We start from the raw sequence: 19,618 nt of genomic DNA, 5'->3' as shown, positions 1-19,618 counted from the left end.
TTATAGGATGTGAAGTGGCATTCAGATTAGTGAGTTTCAAATTTAGCCAAATGCATCAGGTGGGCTTTCTGTTGTGAGTGAGATTGAAAGCACGTCACATCCCACTGAAGAAGGCTCCCATGGGGAGCTTTTTGAGAGCTCTTGGTGGTGTACCCAAACTTTCTGCAAGAGCATGGGCAGTCCTGCAGGGTGCAATGTGTTAATAGTGAAGGGGAATGGCAGGGTGCAGCCTTGTGGTCTGCGGATGGGCAGCGATTCCACCACAGTGGTCAAACTCAAGGCAATGCAAAAGGGGTGAATTTGCTTTATAACATCTCCCTTGAGCTTCATGTAAAGAAAGAAAAATGACTTCTTTGATCTGCATACTAGCAGTACACAGTGGTGTGACTGGCACTCAAGCTCCAAGCTTGATTCTTGCTGAAACGTCACTTGAATCTCATTTCAAGGTAATGTAGATGCGTGCATAATTAATTTCATTGTCCTCTCAGATTCTTTTTCATCTCTGCTAGTGTTTTGTGGCGGTTTTTTCTGTTGTTTCACTCTTTGAAGTTATCTATGGACATAAAAATGAAATATTTTTGATCAGGTCACAAGTACATAAAAATGTCCAATGTTATCTATCTCTGTAATTCATCTGTCACAGTTTCACACGCAGCCATTAGTGGAGTTTCCAGGCACTGCAATATATAACATTTAAAAGAGATACTACAGCCAGAACAAACATTGCTTGCCTATCCACCAAAAAAGGCTTGTTCTAAAGCCGAAGGAAGATTTTTCCCCTCTGCTTGCAATAGCAGTGCTGAGTGGGATGCAGGCACAGGTTCTGCGTAGCTCACAGGACAGTGGCCTCCTACAGAGGCTTCTGAAGCAGGACATTAAGTACTAACTATGGTACCCAGAGTGAAGATACTGGATTTTGGTTTGCCATTAAGTTTTGAATTACAGGCAGTGGGGGGAAAAAATGCATGCTTTCAGTTATTTTTTTAGGCAATTCTAACACCTTAGAGAATTGGTGTAGATGTTTGAACTTTGGCACGTATGTTATCCTCAACCACAGTCGTGCCTTTGGGTTTTCTGAGTAGTTAATGTTATCGAGATATGAAATGTGAAACATGAGAGCAGAGCAGTACCTAGTATTGTCTATTTATCTAACAGTTTCATTTGCCTCTAGGAGGTCTTAAGCACATGCCTTATACATACCCCTCAGTTTTTGTGTACAGCAGCAGAATTTGTTTTTAATTACCGATTTTCCAGCTTTCTATAGTCATGGCTCACATTACATGGAGGTAAGTAAGGCAGGAACCATTCCTTCTGTCTCTTTGCATATGCTTGCAACCCTCATGCATAAGCAGGTTGAGAACCCACTTTCGTTAAGATATATGCTCACATGGGATGCAGCCTGTGAGGGGAAGTCTTGGAGCAGCTAGGGTCACATAAGTTTGTCAACTGTAAAATCATAAGTTACCACTGGAACCATTTTTTGTGCCTCAGGGTTCAGTTTTCATGGAGATGAGCTGTGGCGGTCACTCCCGCTTTAATCTGGAGGTGAGAGATTTTTTTCTAAGTAAATCAGCTGTGCAGAGAAAGAAGGCAGAAACAAAGAGGGAGAACAGAGGTGGGCTCGTTGAGTCAGTCCCGGCTTGTAACAGGTTGAAGCAGAGAAGTTCAGTTGAAGCATCAGATGTTCAGCAGGGGAAAAAGCAGAAAACTACCATTGACTTGACAAGATCTAAAACCCCTGTGAGAAGAGGCAGAGAGGAGGAAGGCAGTGTACCAGCAGACTGAGGATCAGCCTGTTCTAAGGAGAAAAAGAGGTTGACGTGTCTCTGCTTGATTGACAGCGCCTTGGCCAGCAGAGACTCACAAGGTGACTGCCCCGTGGATACTGAGCATATGAATGCTTAGCCTAATAATGTTAGTCCTGCCCCACTGCTGTGTGTGTTAGCAGTAAAGACGACTATTTTTAAATATGTACAGTCCTGCTTTTGGGCCTCTATGCCAGTAAAAGGTGCCCAAAACATCGAGGGTTACGCTTAATGTGATCTCCTGTATTGTGCAGACTGCAGTACTGGCCTCAGTTAATTCCTCCTTGAATTAGAGCCTATCTTTGGGAAAAAAAATAACCAACCAAACCTGCATTCTTTTTTGATTGAAAAGTTTTCCAGTGATGTATACTCTATTGTAGCCCTTGGGAAATAATTCCAGTGTTTAATTAACCTGAATGTTAAAAATCTGCATGCCAGTTTTATTCGGAATTTGACGGGTTTCAACTTCCAGCCACAGAATGTTGTTAGAGATCTGCTAAACTGAAAAGCCTACACATTATCAGGTTTTTGCTGCCTGTTTTGATGGTGATGAAATAAGCCTTTTGCCTTCTCCTTGACATGCTAACCACACTCTCACCTTCAGGTCTGTACCCTAGTGATGTGCCCCGAGTCCATCATTCCCCCGAGTGGATATTTTCTGAATATTCATCAGTGCTTCCACACCTGGGAACAGACACAGTACTGCACAGATCATGCCAGTACCAAATCGAAGACCCATATCTCTGGGTGCTGACTGCTGAGGTAGCCTGTGCACCCCTTCGGTGGGAGGGTTTCTCTGTCGGCAGATACAGGTGTGTATCATCAGGCACGTCATTCGCTTGTGCCCAGTTAGCAAGTGCTCCAGACTGGTGATCTGTGATCTTTATCACTCCCCCTGACTCGTTTTGTCAGGGTAGACTTAGTCTGTAATGGAGTTCTGTTTCCATCCATGTTGTTGATAAAGTTCTTGGGTAGCGGAGAGGCAAATTAATCTGTAGAGGAGCTGGGCCAAGTCTCACCTCCTTGACTGATGTCATTCTGCTTTGATTCTTCTGAACTGACTCTTGTAGTGGGCAGTGCTCGGTTTGCCTGGTGTTTACAAAGCACGGAGAGGTACGTCTCTTGACACCTGTTGAAGCAGACGTGGAGCCGTGACAGGACAGTCCAGGCAATGCGCTGCCTTGTAAGCCAGCTGAAGTCCTGCCCACCTCTCACCCCAGAGCAACACGCTGTTATTGGCTCTGCTTCTTCTCACCTCTTTGATGCTGTTGCTCTAACTGTGAGATTGAAATAGGGCCAAGAGCTGATCCTTGGAGGCTAGCACTCATAACTCATCACCTAAGTGACTCCTGCTGCTCTCAGGTTTGCTGGTGCCAACAGACTCCCTTCAAGGTTGCCGGCTTGTGTTCATGGGGCAAATGGAGACTTAAAGTTTAATGTTTTCCTGACTTCCCACTGCTTGTTCTTGCACTATCTGTGTTGTTACAACATCTGTAGTAAAACCAGAATGATATATAAATGTGAAAATACCTCCTATAAACCAGCAAGCAGTATAGCATCCAATGAAGGAAAGTGCAGGGGATTAAATGTGTATCATACAGGGAATACATTGTATTAACTAAATGCAAACATACATTTTTCTTGGGTTTTGTCTTTTGGAATGAGAACGATCGGGACAGATCAACAGAACAGGGATACCCTGGTGAAACTTCACTGAAGTCAGTAGAGTTACACCAGGGATACATTTGGCTGATTCTTTTGCTAACGGCTGTATGAAAGCCTTAATATAGAGTTTCTGCATCTGTGAAGTATATGCCAAGACAAACGCAACGTGCTAAATGGAACCTCTTGATTTATTTAAGTAAAAAATATGTTACAAAAAAATGGTGGATAATTGGAGTGGAATGGATCCAGACTGGAATCGTCTGTCTCATGTCTCCAGAGTGTCTGAGGGAGGAGCAGTAAGGAATATCTTGCTCGTATACCTAAGCAACGTAGGATATGCAGATAACAGATAATTTCTTGAAACTTCTAAGATCCACCAAGGGACTCGGAGCTTTTTAGAAGACAAAGGTTGCAATCAGATGTAAAACAGCACTTTTGGCTGAAGCTAATACGGACTTAGAGGTTACCAAATGCAGCCTGTCCTCAGCTGTCCATCCGTTATCTTCCTTATAGGCATTTGCCTCCCTCTCCCCTTCCAGTTCAGATCTACCAGTATCATTGACACTCCCCGCCTGGCCAAAATGGTCTAAGTATTAAAAAAAATCCCCAAACCTATCAAAAATATTAAGGCTAAACGATCGTGGTTTGCCTTAAATGGGTTGGAGTATAAGCCAGGCGATGTGCTGTGGACGTGATAGCCAACCAGTCATGCCTAGGGCTGGGCTAGACAAGGCAGTATCTTCTTGTGGACCAGCAGCAGCCTAAACAGCATCTCTGAGCACAGTCTAACGTCAGTGTTTGAACATCATGGACTTTTCCCTTACAATCCCTAATTGCCTGCTAACTGTGGAGGTACCCGGTGCCGTCCGATGGCCACCCTTCTGCTTGTGCTGACCTGCAAAGCCATTTAAGCCACGTAACTGTTGAACTGCTCAGAGACCTCCCTCACATCAAAGGTCTGCTGCGTTTCTCAAGCTCTGGGTTTCCCGTGCCTTTAATACCTGGCATGCCCAACCAGACAGGTAGTCCCAGAGCATACCTGACTTGCACTTGAGGGCTAGTGCTGGGAGGAGGGAAGGGGAGAAGTGACCACGTATCCAAGAACTTCAGATATGGGAGACCCAATTCTGAAGCAACACTAGAAGGAAATCTAGTGCTTCTATGTGCACTGTTGGAAATGGTGCAAAGAAGTTTCCTCGAGACACGAAGCTGTTCTACTTAGCATGAAATAATTATGCAAATGCCTCTAGGAAGAGGTCAGAGAAATCATAAAAGCTAGTGCCCATATTAGCAGCGCATCGGGTACGTTGGGTGTCTACAGCTCCCATGAAGGAGCACAATGGAATGAAAATCCTCAGCAAAGTTCTCAGCTGAGATGGGTCACTGTGAGAAATAATAAGGTGGCTTTGTTTCTAATTATGCACTCACAGCCGGTGGCACGCTATTTTAATTTTAAGGGACTGTCTGTGATAAGAAGCAACCAGTAAGAGGAGAGTGAGAAACTGGAGAGAAGCTAAAGCACTCCAGGAAATTCCACCAAATCCCTGGATAGACGTCGTCTCACATGTTGAGAAGTGTGATGCTGCAGCCCTGGAGGAGTTATCTTGGTTACGAGAATATTGCAGTATTGCTGTGTTTGGTGAAAGTACCTGTTAGAAGAGCAAGATGGAGCGACAGTGCTTCCATAAAATGTATTGGGATGGAAAAATACTAAAATATGGTTCATAGAAAGAACTGAAGGTGAGATTTTTCAAAAGTAGTTTTAAAGTTGACATTCAGTTCTCCCCCATTTCCACTGGGAAAAGGGTATCCAAATTGGACGCCTTTGAAAATGCCTCCTTTTTTTTTTTTTTGAAGGGACGTAAATTAATTTTAATTGGTTTATATTCTTCAGCCGTTTAAGCACTTTGGAAAATGTCACCATGAGTCAACAAAGATGTGCTAATCGATTACATCAGTGAGTTTAACATTAGCATCCCAGTATTAAATTAATTCCTCAAGGTTTATTGTATGGCTTCTAAAAGAAGTTGTCTCCAATTAGACTGGGTTGCATGAAAAATACTGGTAACCTTAGTGCTTTGGGGCAGTATAAATAATCTAACTTTGATGTCCTGAAGTTTGAATGCTGACACGCAAAATCATAATGTTCTTTCACTGCCTGATCTAGTGTCCACACAAGTCAGACAGAAAATTTCTGATGACTCCAACAGGTCTTGACTCAGGCTTTTAATATGGCTTTTTTCCACCCTAGTTAATGTCTGACCTCATAAAGCTTTGTTCCTGTAACAAAAATCCTAGGGAATCTCGTTCTGTCCAGTACCTGACTTCTGCCTCATTTCTTAGAAATAGCAAGGTCATTTGCTAGCAATGTTGAACTCAGAACAAAGCCTAAAGGCTGGTAAGTACGTAGCTTCTTTAAACACATCGGCATTTGGACAATAAGGTTTTATAAAGTATAGGATTCATTGGGTTTTGGCTAATAATCAGCAACTCGGGTGAGAGGTCTCAGTTCTGGTTACAATTTGTGAGATACAAGAATTCTGCACATCTTAAAACACTATATCTAGTGGTGTGGAACGAGGCTGGTAGTAAGTTCTGATGGTGGGAGGCTGTCCTGCAACCAGGCTCGTCCACTGGAGGGGACAACACTGCAGTCCAGCAGTTAATGTGCTGGACCGGGCCCATGCAGCTGTGTTCTTTACTCCTGGCCTACAAACTGCATTGTATGAATTACTACAGCTCTGCCAGCCTGAATTTCCCTCTGTTTAAAGGAAGAGAATGATAATTTTTTTTTTTTCCACAAAACTCTTTTGGTAGGTGCTTGCTTTGTTTGATTAGGACCAGCTTGCTTATTATTACTCAGACAGCAAAAAAAAAAAAAATTCAAAGAAGCGAGAATTTTTTAGATGGTGCCATTAATTTTTTTATGGCATGTTTTGCATTGGTAGTGTAACAAACTGGAAAACCACAGCTCTCTTTGAACCTCACTTTCTTCCTGCACACAGAGTTTTTCGATTTCACAGCGCACCGCTGATTCCAGAGGGGAGGGGGGGGTGGGGGGTAGAGGGGAGAAGAGAAGTGATGATTTTGGCAGCGGCACCGTTATGATTTGCTAAAATAGCAGCTTGGCAAATCTGGTTTCTCAAATATCTCATGTTTTGTTAATTACTGACAGCTTTGTTTTTAACTGAACGTGAAACAATGTGGAGAAATGGGCAAGCGTGGCCCCTGACTCACCACTGCCCGGCTGAGCTCGGCAGGTGGGAGCAAGCCGTCTCCAAGAAGGGGCCCGAGCTGCAGGCACTGCCCCAGTTCATGAGGCTCAGCAGATAGATGCAAGGGGAGAGGTCCTGGCACCCATCTATGGGATGCCCAAGAGGGACTCTTTCCACCCTGGGCTTGCTGGGCCAGTAGGAGCTTGGAAATCTTGCCACACAGGAATGTGAAGCCGGGTGCTCAGCCCCCGGGGTTTCTTGGTGAGGTACCCCTCTCCCCAGCCATGGTTCAATACGGGAAAAGACAAGGCATGGAATGGCTTGGGGGAACTGTTAGCCTTGGTTCTGTCCCATGTGGAGAATCCAGGGGATCTGGCCACTCTAGATCACTCAGGGACTGGCAGCATCCCTTCAGGGGCCAGTGTGTTTCAGACCATCAGACCATGGTGAAGTTGCAGCAGGGGAGATTTAGATTAGATATTAGAAAGAATTACTTTACTGAGAGAGTGGTCAGGCACTGGAACAGCCTGCCCAGGGAGGTGGTGGAGTCACCATCCCTGGAGGTATTTAAGAAACGTATAGACATGGCTCTTCAGGGCATGCTCTAGTGCCCAAGGTTATTGGTTTATGGCGAGGTGTTCAGTGTGGGGTTTAGTTGGTGGGTGCGGTGTTTTTGGTGGGCGTTTGGTGTGGTGTGGTTTTTTTTGGGTTTTGGTTTTTTTGTGTTGGTTTTTTTTTTTTTTTTTGTGGTTGGACTTGATGATCTCAGAGGTCCCTTCCAACCACTAAGATTCTGTGATTCTGTGTTTACCTGGGAATACATCTTCAGAGGTAGATGGAGCCAGGTCACCTTACCTACGTTTTCTTAAGACTAGGGTCCACATCTCATGAAAACAGCAAAGTGCGAGATGGATGTCTGAAGAAAGCGTGAGCAAAGTGGGCCAGAGTGGACACTCCTCTTACACTTCATCTGTTAGCATTCCCTGGCCACCTGGAAGTTCACATGAACTAGTATCTCCACATACTTTGAGTGATGTTCAGTGTCCCTGTGTCAACCAACACAGGGCATGCGCAAAGCATGGCCTCATTGGGCAAGCTTGAGAGCTGCTCTTTGGGCTGGAATCTCCTAGGCAGAAACATGGAAGCTTTGTATTTGCAGGTATCTGTTCTGCAGCTCCTGCCCTCCCTGCTCCTCTCCCAGTGAGCATTATAGGACCCTGGTACCAGAACATGGGGAAATTGAAAGACCTAGGAAAGTGGAAAATTCAAAGGTAATGAAAGACAGATGATTTCTTATGCCTGTATGCATGTAACTAATGGATTCACTGCTCCAGGAGATCTCAGGGGCCAAGAACATTGCAGATTTTTAAAAAAAAACAACTGATACCTTAAGAGATAACAAAAATATCCAGCCAAGCTAAGAAATTTGACAAAAGCAAAAGACATTCTTCAACTCCAAGGTTTATAGCCATTTCTAATGAGTGGGGAGTAGGATTAAAATATTCCTGGGAGCCAGGGTTCCTAAAGATGCTTGTGTGATGACAAGAGAGTGGACGAGCAATACTGCTGGCCATGTAAAGCTATTCATGCATAACTGTGCTCTGGATGATCCCATGGCAACTTATTTTTTGACCTATATTTATTGTATTGGGTAAATGTCACGTCTACTTTTTGTCTCTTTATTAGCATCGCTCATCAGGCGCTCTGTGTGTGTGTGTGTTTGTATATGCACAACACATAGACATAATTACACATAAGTCCTTTGGTGTCACTTTTCCCAGAGCAGTGTAACACTTCGCATATGAAATGAGTTTTTATAGAAATAATGCTACAGAGATAATTTTTTCCAACCATTTTTTCCTTTTTACTAATACATAAGAGAAATGGAAACAGTGAGTCAAAATATATCTGTAATCACATGGCATGAAGAGAGGAATTCAATTTCAGAAATGCTGAGCTTTGTGCCTCGGTGCAGGAGGAAGTCTGCAAACTTGGGCTGTACAACACACATCACAGATCTGGCGCTCATGGCTGATAAACTGTTTTGAGAAGCAGCAGCATCTCAGCCCTGATTTGTCAGAGATTTTTTGCAACTGTCCTCTCACCGAAGTGAACTGGAGCTAAGGAAGCGTTCTGGGAAATCGAGCCTGTAGGGTGAAGGCAGAGCACTGGGAATACAGGCTGCTAACTTTGGCCCTTCCACAAACTCATTCCTTGACCTTCAGCACATCAGAAGAAGGGCAGGAGTCCAAGAGTGATTTGGGGCTGCTTTTCCATCATTGGGTTGTCCCTCTTTGACTAGCGCTTTTTTGCCTTGCTGTCCTTCAGGATCTCATTTTCTCAGACCAAAACGAAAAGGATGGGGGGAGAGGGGAGGGAAATCCCTTAAAAAGGGACCCTGATTTACAAAGTCCAAGCCCCAGTCTCAGAAAACCTTTTCTGCCAGGTTTCTCCTTTCTTACACCGTGTAGAGGAGAAAGTATTATGCTGTGAACTAAGATTTTGCTGGATGAAGCACTGAATAATGTTTCTGCTTGCAGTCTTTCCCCCCCTGCCCACCCCTACCTCCCCATCCTGCGTATTCCCTCCTGCCGCTGTGTAGGGAAGAAAGACTGCACTCCTGCCCCACAGGTGGAGAAAAGCCTCCTGGTCCCACTGCCCAGGGCTCCTCTGGGATGATGATGCTGCCACAGACCCGGGGACCAGCTCTGCACCCCCTGGATGCTCCACCAGCACCCCAGGTACGGGCGCTTGCCAGGCTTCCCTCTGGCAGGTCATTGCCTTGACCTCTAAACAATGGAACTGTATTTAAAGAAGGAAGGGATAAAAGGGAATAATAAAAAAAAAAAAAGAAACCAAGCGATGGCTAGGATTAAAGCAAAGAAAAAAATTACAGGAGTGCAAGTACAAAGGGGGTTAAAAAAGGAAAGAGAGAAAAAAGAAACGGGAGACTTGAATAGCATTGAATATTTGAATTTCTTTTGTTTGAGAGGGTTTTTTCTTAAAGCCGCTTGGAAATGTGGAGGTTTTTTGGTTTTTGTAGCATTGAATATTTGAATTTCTTTTGTTTGAGAGGGTTTTTTCTTAAAGCTGCTTGGAAATGTGGAGGGATTTTTGTTGTTTTTTTTTCATACAGGTGTTGTTTATACATTTTTCCAATTAGAAGAATCTCCTTTATATATTTAGCACTATTTAGAGGGGACTGGGAAGATAAGGCTGCTGAGGAATGCTTCAGGCTAAAGCTAGGTTCTCCAAACTGGCTTTTGTTGCGCCAATGTGAATCACTTAATAATTCATATTTCAGAATACATTAATGCAAATGATAATTTTAGCTTGCTATTGAATTTTTAAATATGCAATACAAGCAATTTATGTTTCTGTTCATTTTCCCAGGTAAAACTGTTTAGACGTTTTTAACATATGCTTGGTTTCACTCATCATATATCATCCCATTGTTTTAATTTGCAGTAATTAAAAATTAGGAGCATCACAAATAATACATGTAGCCCTATGTTCATGGAAAAATAACATGGAACCGATACTCAGTCTTGCACTTTGAATGAAAGAGATTTTTCAGTGTAGCTGCAGTAACAAAATAGGAGTGTCCTATGTTTATGCAGACAATCTATATCTAAACAGCAATTAATATAATTAATCTGTATCTATCTCTTTAAATCATTATAGTTTTTTTCTGGACGTTTTTTAGATTTACAAAGAGTATTTGGTGTAGGAAGGACAAACACGTTGTTCCTCTCCTACTGGGCTGGCTAGATAATTAGAAGACTGAATATCAGAGGTTATTGAAGAGTCACTTTCTTTTTTGGTTTCTGGAAACTAATTGTCAGCTTTGACTCCACTTTTCAGAAACATGGTGGGAGCTCAAGTGGCAGGTGAGCTGAGAGGCCCAGAGAGCCCAAGCCATGAACTTCCCTTGGGGAAAGGTAAGAAATTCTGTGGTTTTGCATTGCTCCTCATCCCTCCAAGCTCACCATGGGGTGGGAGTCAGACGTGCCTGCCCAAGTGACGATGGTCCAGCAATGTGCCACTTTGTAGGGATATATTTATAGCAGCAGTTTGGGACTGGGGATGCACCATCCTGCAGTATCTTGCTCTTCCATGAGCAGTGCTTGTGCCCTCCATGACTTGTCATGAAGAAATAAAATGTCCACAGAGGGGGCCAAGGGGTGAGAAGGAGGATGCCCTGAGGCCCAGCTGTCCCTTCTCTCTTCCTCATATTTCTGACAGTGGCCCTCCAGCTCCAGCGTGCCCGTGGGGATGTTAGCTTGGCCCTTCCCATGTTCAAGGGGTCATGTAACTTCCCTCCCATTTGACTGTTCCTGTATTGAAGGACAAGAAAGAAACTTCCACACCCTCTTCTCTACCCCTGGGGGAGATGCACCATCCCTTTACCTTCCTACTTTTCCCTTCTGGGCAAGAGAAATAAAAAATATTGCCTTCCATCCCTTTTCAGGACAGCAAAGCCATCCCTTACCACCGACAGTGTCAGACTGCATTCCACAAACACCTTCTAGCCCCTGGCTTTCACTCAGCCGTGACTGCTCAACTGTGATAAAGCGGTAGCATTTCCTAGATATGAGATCTACAGACAGATATGACCCACGTAACTGCTGGACATATCCCTGAGCTCCCATATGCAAATCTCATCCTGTACTTAATCAAATATCATCCATCCGGGGGGGAAGAAAAGAAAAAATGAAGGCACTATTAGAAAGGAAATGGTAATGAGAAGAAAAGAGATATCAAGGAACCAAAATAATTTATTATAAATTAATATTACAACCTGGGGATATAAATATGTCTGGTTATTGGAACGCACATTCTCCCCCTTAAACCATTGCTAGAAGCATAAAACTTCCCACGACATGCTGTATTGGTCAATGTATCTCTGTAAGAAGGTGCTTTGTATCTCAGAGGTAGCATAAGAGCCATTAGATGTGGGTGTTGCTATGGTAACTGCTCTTTTTTTTTAATTGAATAGCATAGTAAGTAGTCTTGTAAAACCCACCAACCCGTAACTTGCTGGTGCCCTGAGGCAGCATTAATGCAAGCACCTTTTCTTTGTCTTATTTCCTTCCTAGAGAGATGCAGGTATCTCAGCAGAAGCTACATCTTTCCAAGGGTAGTAACTGTGCCAGGAGAATATGTCCAGCTGCCTCTTAGTAAAGGGATGATAAACACCAGGCCAGGTAAGATATACCAGCTTTATTCCAGCCCACTTTATATACCATAGGGTCAGGTAGCCAGAAGACTCCCCCCTTCTTTTACAGCTGAGATGGGTAGCCAGAATCTTTTGCTAATGTGCCATCTTTGACTTCTTTCACAAAGACTGCCCACTCCTCCCCCCACACTCCCGCTCTGCCACCCGCCCCAAGCCACAATGTTGTATTGCAGCCAATTAGTAAACCACCAAAATGAAGCCTTCCAGTGCACCAGCCAGTTCAATGAGATGATTTTTGTTTGGTGTAAAATTTACTGGTTTTCTTTTTCTCTTGACGTGTGTCAAGTGGATACTTGTCAAGTGTGACTAAATCTCCAAGACCACCTGCTTTTATAGTCCTCCTTTCAGAAGAGTAATGGTCTTAGCTGGATCACCCACCTCGATCTTGGACCCTGCCTGTTCTTGCTGTTGCTCCTCTTTTAAATCAGTAGCAGAGTATTTTTACAAGTACAAGAGCACCAGCCCTCCTCTGAGCAAAGGAGACGGTCTCCCTGGTTGAAGTAAGGCTTGTTTAATTTGGACAAATACATCAATTTTTCAGCTTCAGCTCCAGAATTCCCCTTACCACTGCTGACAGGCATGCCCTGTCATGGTTTTGCTGTGGGATGCTCTGCATGGGGCTGTATCTCCAATTTAATTGCCCTTGGCACTTGCAGCTCTCCCCTGGAGTCACCACCAGACTGTATTTGACCTGACTAAAGCATGCTCATACACCTACTAAGAAAGCCGCCAGCAGTGGAAAGGGAACAGCCATCACTTCCCTTGTCCTTCTCCTTGGCCTCAACAGAGCTGTCAGGTTTTAGGTGATGCTCGGGCAGGTCCTGCCCCTGGCTGACCAGAAGAGCTCCCACGCCAGCCAGGGACTACTGGCTTTTCTCTCTCTGTGCCTCACAGTGTTGTGTCCCTTTTTTAATGTTTGTAATTCCCCATGACCAATCATCCCTATGCTTTTCTGTGCAAACCCACTGAATGGAGCAGTGGAGATAACTGGTCTTGATGTTCAAAGAATAACTGTAAGGCTTCTTTTGTCTGGGATTCTCATTTATATATTGTCTAGGGCAAAGTCCATAGCTGAGATCTTGGGAATCCCCATTCAGGTGCTACCAAGCAAGGGTAGCACTGACACAGTTTTAAGAGATAAACGTGTTTGGTTTTTTTTACCTTGAAGTTTTCCTGGTCATCTAAAAGTTCTGCTTCGGATACTGCATGGTTTCAGTTTTGGCAGGGCTCAAACTAATCAGATCCAGAACCGTGGGTTCTCCTACCTACGTCTTCCAAGAGGCTCTCACAGCACCTGACATTTGCCAGTAGGATTGGGCTGCCCACCTAATACTGCTCTCTTCTAAAGCATTGAGGGGAGTGGGCACTCTCCCACCTCCAGGCTGTATCCCAGGCTGGGCAGGGCACTGTGGGAAAAACAATTCAAGATTTATTGGGTTAGACTTTGCTCCAAGGCCCCTGCCTATGTATTTCTTCAATGGCATTTTGATGCCATTGGATAAAAAAAGGATAGACAGAAATGATGCCTCATACAAATCTCAGCTTCAGACAGCTGTAAACTTTGGGTACATTAGAGATAGGAGCTGAGCAGTATGGCCAGAGCCCATGTATTTATTAACCAAAAGTGAGAAAATTCATCCTGCTTCAGAGAACTAAAGTGAACTTTGGGTGGCACATAAGCCTGGTGTTACTCTGCCATTTGGGAAGTTAATTTCCCCTTAGAAGGAAGTTACGGTCTTTAATCAAAGGCTTGTGAAAAGTGAGTCATTTTGCTAGGGTGGCAAGGGCTTCTAATTTGTTTTGATATTTTTGGTCCTATCTAGGGAATGTCCTTTATTGGAAAAGACAGATTAAAAAATAGATAAAAAAGAGGAGGAAATGCTTGATGTGCACTTGAAGAGCCTGGATTTGTTCAAATACAAGCATGGAAAGTCTGAGTGATCTTCACATTCAGATCACAACTTCACTGTAAAGGAAAGGTCACTTTTGCTTGTGTTCTGGGGCAGCTTTTTCTCTTTTGTCCCCTTGGTAAGATCTCTCCTTTTGTATTATTATGGATGTACCTTGGTTTTGAACATTTCCTTTTTTCTTTTCTTCTTTTTTTTTTTTTTTTTTTCCTTTTGTATTATTATGGATGTACCTTGGTTTTGAACATTTCCTTTTTTTTTTTTTTTTTTTTTTTTTTTTTTTTTCCGTACAGAGAACAGATATTTCATCTTTTAAAAGATTTACAAGAAAAAGAAATAATATATGCACCACTGTGGAAAAGCATGTCTCTCTTCATACCTTTGCATTTTACAGGAAAATATGTCATTCCTTTCAGATCCATGAATTAAGATGCACTATTTTTTGCTGAAGGCTATTTTAAATTAGGCTAATAAATTGCTGCTCTCTGCCTTGCGTGATAATGCATTACATTATCTACTGATGTACACGTATTGTTTGACTCTAATGGTGTGGAAATTAAATGTTAGACATGGGCCAGATGTTCCTATAGATGAATATGAAGTATGACTCTGTCGTAGCTGAGTCTCAATGGGACAGAAGGTAGATGGTGAGGTTTTCTGAACAACAGCAACAAAAAAATCTTAAGTGGGTCACTCGCATCACACCCGAGACCCAGCCCTAACACTGAGCTGTTGAGGAGCATTATCAACCTGAGCTCCGTTATTATTCCTCGGCCAGAGCTAGTGCCTTTCTTATTTCAAATGCTTCAGTGCTTATAAAGCCACAAAAAAAAAATGGCTCGTAGAGATGGAAATGTTTGCCATCCCTGTCAGACTGACAGAAACCGCTCCGGGTGCATCCCTGGCTCCTGTCTTAGCTACAAGCATTTTGAAGCTCTCCCTCTGCCCTTCCCCCTCTCCCTGTGTATTTTCATGCAGTGGCTGAGGGGGCAAACAGATGTACATTACAGTGAATATTAATGAAGGTCCCCCACCGGCATCTCCTCTCTGGAAAAGACAGGGGGGGAACAGTTTACAATCTACCTCGCAGGGCTAAATTACCCAGTGACACATAATCCAAGTACCAGCAGAATGCTGGTGAACATGGGTATTTAGGATGTTTGATAATGATGGACAGGGGCATTTTGAGAATCATTAACAAAGCAGCTTTGCTTTGGGAATGTTCTGACTCTCTACAGCCCACTAGCACCTAAAAATAAAAGAAAAATAATCCCAGCCATGAGATTAATTGAACGTTAATATTTGTGTGTGCATATGCACATGTATGTTTGCATTGTGTGTGAGGTGGGAAGGAAGGACAATTTTGGCATTATCAGTAAAGGTCTGTGAGCAAACCAGAAGGACTTTCGGGAGTAGTGAGTTGGTAATGCACGGATGCTTTGTCACCAAAAGGGAGAGGTGAACTTCCTTTTCTTTTTCCTTTCCTCAGAGAGGATTCTAGGAGCGGCTGGATTCAATCCTAGTCCCAGACATGGTAAGTGTTTTATGTCTAAAGGATTACATACACACAATCAATCCTTTATATCACTTAACTAAGATTTCATTAGCATGCTAATAGTCACTTACTGAGGATCTGTTGCAGCAAGAAATCTCTGAATCTCAAGGGGTAACCTTGAGAGGCGTCTCTACTCAAGGGGAGATGCTGGCATGCAGCCCACTCTCATGCAGGAGAGCTCAAAGGACTCTTGGGCTGTTTACTGTTTATGGGGTCAGCATTGCTCAAGTTGCCCTTGGCTATTGTGTTGTCATCTGTCTCCCCGAAACCCCGTTGAGCCAGGTGGAGTCACCACAACTAGATGCACCCATTATGACTACCACGGTAGGTTATCACTTGAAGAGGGTTATGGTAGATAAAGGTAAGGTTGGCACCTGGGGTGGTGGAAAACCATCACACTGCCCAGCTTCCTGTCAGGGTAGTATTTCTGCAAAGACTTGGGTATAAGCTTGTTTTCGTGTACCCAAGCTCACCAAAGGCCAGGGATTGTGAGGAGTTCTGTTATTCCCCCTGCTGAATGTGGCAGTCACCCCCAAGAGCACCAGGCCCTGAGAGCAGGCTGAGCTGGCCACATCCATGTCTCTGTGAGCCGTGTGGTGTGGTGGAGGGAAGATGGGCAGACGGTGTACCCCAGCACAGCCCACAGCCATCACCACCTGTTCCATGGCTGTAGGAATCACCAAAGGGACCTCACCGTGACCAAGCCAGAGTCCTTACCAGGGATAATGCTGCAGTGCTGAGGCCAGGTGAAAGCCAGCATTAGGTCTTCAGCATATGATTGGTAGAAAGCAAGGCTCGTTCCCCATCTAGCTGCAGTGTTTCTCAGGCCTCTTCAGTGGCAGGCACCGTTGGATATACTCAAGAATGTTTTCATCACAGCTAACAGAGGGCTATCCAGATTGCTCGTAACTGTTTTTAGCACAGTAAACATGCAAACCAAGTGCCTGGGGAAAGAAAAAAAAAAAAAAAAAAAGAAAAGAAAAAGCTGTCCTTGCAGTAGCTGATCATTTTTAATTAAATCTCAATCTATCAATCTAGTTAGTGTGTGAGAGGGAGAGAACCAGCCCTGAGTGATCTAGGATGTGGGTGATCTGAGATGGCTGCTCGCTCTGTGGCCCTGCGTAGAGGCCAAACCCAGCTGAGGAGGCACTTCTGCTGCCAGTATGAGGACAAGGCACAGGGGCAGGAGGGTCCCACCAGCCTGATCTCCATCATACAGCTCGTGGGCTGTAGAGAGACTCTGTCAGAGCCTGGAGCGAGCTTCTGTCAGAAGGTGATGTGAGCAGGGAAAGCAGGGTTCATAGCAGTTGAGTGTCTTTGATGGTACCACGAGAAGCCTGAGCACTTCTGCCCATGCTGCTGCACTACCAGCTTCCTCCCCAGTCGGACAATGCTGAGCATAGCTCAGGAATGCCAGATGCCACAGCAGGTAGGCACCATTTGGGGTGGGCACCAGAGCATGGGGCACTCCTCCTGGGGATCCTGCACCCTTGACATCTGGAGTCCCACTCCTCTGTGGGTGAGGAGAGGGTAAGGGGGGTGTGAGTTACCTTTTGTTCTCTGGGCTGAGGGATTTACCCTTTCTAATGCAACTGCTTCAAAGTACTTTAAAATGTGAAGGTAGAAAGGGTTCATTTGACAAAATGTGATATTTACTGTCTTGACATCTTTTCTCTTCTAGAGGCAATGTTAGCCATGTTGTTCATGAATGAATAACAACAAAGGAAAAAAAAAAAGTAAAGACAGTTGCCAGTTTTTATACCAGTTTTGGGTCTGAGTGGAGGCGGGAGGGGGAGAGAATAGCATGCGTTTATCTGCGTTTCAGGAACAATGAACCTCAAACCTGAAATTATTTCCTATTTGAAAATAATTCTGAAATAGATTTTTATTGACAGAGCCAGTTTAAATCACTGTATAGTCCCCAGCATCCGAGCTCTTGTAAATCACCTGCAAGCTTCTCCTCTTCTCCAACTGTATTTCAGGTTTAACTGAAGCTCATCACCAGGTAGCTGGAGAAATATCTGAGAGAAGGTGAGGGGAAGAGAGAGACTCAGGGACTGATAACTTGCAGAGAAAGTGGGAGGAGGGTTTTAAAACATGAAACTATGCAAATATTTTCTTTTAGCATTTAGATAGCAGAGGCTCCCTAGATCAACACATTCATATACACGTGCTGACATATGTGTTCACAAATCACCAGAGACAACCCGAACCAGACACTTATCCTCCCCACCACGTACAGTATTAGGTGAGAATTACTTCAGATGTTATTTGATAGTCTAGATTTTTTATAAACTATTCTTGTCACTGAAAAGGATCGTGACAGCACTAGGGTTCATACTGGGTCTGTATCCTCCCTCCATAAAAGGAGATGTTTGCCTGTAGGTCTGACTGCATATTACTTTTATCCTCTGTGGGTAAAATATAGCAATCTGATCACTATGGCCTGCTCACAGTGTGCATTACCTCTTCTACTGTTAGTTTTCATGAGTGAGCTGGCCTCAATTTCAACTCCCAGTTGTCTGGTCTGGGCTCACCACTAATAAAGAGTATGAGTAAGAAAAGGAAATTCTTCTTCAGAAGTCAGTAAAGTGGCTCTCAACTCCATGACGTTGTTTCCCCTTCAGGATCTGTCCGTACAATCAGCCACACACAAGCCTGCCAGAAAATATTTGCCTTGAAAATAAACAAGATGATAAACCTTCATTTAATGTTCACAACTGCTAGCTCTGTTTGAGGAGTCCAGAGTGAATAATGTGTGGTAATTCAGAGACAACTCAAGAGCTACCTGACCTCACTGAGTTATTGATGATGAGATGGGGAGCTCTTCATGAAGCCCTGAGCACTCTTTGTGGGCTGTTGCTTCCTGCTCCCCTTGACCAAAAGCCTCTCATCAGGGAAGCAGGGCAGATGTTCCCACTTCTTCAGCTGTACTTTTGTGACTATCTCATCACAGTGGATATTTTGGATATGGCGGATGCATTGGCTAGTTATCTACTGGAACTTCAGTATGGCCTTTGACACTGTCTCTGGTAAGATCCTCATAGACAAGCTGTCAATGTATGGGCTGGACGAGCAAACAGTAAGGAGGACTGAAAACTGGTTGAAGAGCCAGGCCCAGAGCCCGGTGGTCAGTGGCATGAAGTCTAGTTGGAGACCAGTAACTAACAGTGTACCCCAGAGGACAGTACCAGGTCCAGTCCTGTTTAACATCTTCACTAATGATCTGGATGATGGGGGACAGTGTACCCTCAGCAAATTTGAAGATGACACAAAACTGGGAGGAGTGGCTGATATGCTAGAGAGTCATGCTGCCATTCAGAAAGATCTCAACAGGCTGGAGAAACGGGCTAACAGGAAAATCATGAAGCTCAACAAGGAGAAGGGCCAAGTTCTGCACCTGGGGAGGAACAACTCCCTGCACCAGTACGAGCAGGGGGCCACACAGCTGGAAAGGAGAAAAGGACCAGAGGTGTCCTGGCGGACACCAAGTTGAACATGAGCCAGCCGTGTGCCCATGTGGCAAAGAAGGCAAATGGCATCCTGGTCTGCATTAGGAGGAGTATTGCCAGCAGGTCAAGGGAGGTGATTCTTCCCCTCTACTCAGCACCAGTAAGGCCACACCTGGAGTCCTGTGTCCAGTTCTAGACTCCTTAGTAGAAAAGAAACATGGACACGTTGGTGAAAGTCCAGTGAAGGGCCATAAAGATGATTAAGGGACTGGAGCATCTCTCCTATAAGGAGAAGCTGAAAGACCTGGGACTGTTCAGGCTGGAAGAGAGAAGGCTCAAGGGAGGATCTTATCAAAGTACATAAGAAGACAGGGACAGGTTCTTTCCAGTGGTGCCCCAGTGACAGAACAAGAGGCAACAGGCACAAACTGAAACTCAGGAAGGTCCCTCTGAACATCAAGAAAAAGTTTACACTGAGCGTGACGAAGCACTGGCACACATTGCCCAGAAAGGTGGTAGAGTCTCCCTCCTTGGAGATATCCAAAAGCCATCTGGACATGTTCCTGGGCAGCCTGTTCTAGACGACAGAACAAGAGGCAACAGGCACAAACTGAAACTCAGGAAGGTCCCTCTGAACATCAAGAAAAAGTTTACACTGAGCGTGACGAAGCACTGGCACACATTGCCCAGAAAGGTGGTAGAGTCTCCCTCCTTGGAGATATCCAAAAGCCATCTGGACATGTTCCTGGGCAGCCTGTTCTAGATGGCCCTGCTTGAGCA

At 44.4% G+C, this 19,618-nt stretch overlaps 1 long non-coding RNA gene across 2 annotated transcripts in view; it reads left to right on the top strand.

The window, feature by feature from the left end:
- Window positions 1–19,357, top strand: part of LOC106887280 — a 56,154-nt gene extending 36,797 nt beyond the window's left edge. For both annotated transcript variants that reach the window (XR_001411840.1, XR_001411841.1), the window contains exons 8-14: window positions 7,845–7,956; window positions 9,226–9,426; window positions 10,550–10,626; window positions 11,785–11,892; window positions 13,748–13,952; window positions 15,321–15,365; window positions 18,014–19,357. This is a non-coding gene — a long non-coding RNA (uncharacterized LOC106887280). The remainder of the gene's footprint in view (window positions 1–7,844; window positions 7,957–9,225; window positions 9,427–10,549; window positions 10,627–11,784; window positions 11,893–13,747; window positions 13,953–15,320; window positions 15,366–18,013) is intronic.
- The last annotated feature ends 261 nt before the right edge of the window (window positions 19,358–19,618 follow it).

Source organism: Calidris pugnax, unplaced genomic scaffold, assembly GCF_001431845.1.
Source record: "Calidris pugnax isolate Ruff unplaced genomic scaffold, ASM143184v1 scaffold8, whole genome shotgun sequence".
NCBI classification, from domain to species: domain Eukaryota; kingdom Metazoa; phylum Chordata; class Aves; order Charadriiformes; family Scolopacidae; genus Calidris; species Calidris pugnax.
Note: the sequence above shows the minus strand (reverse complement) of the source record. Positions and strands in the feature narration are given on the sequence as shown.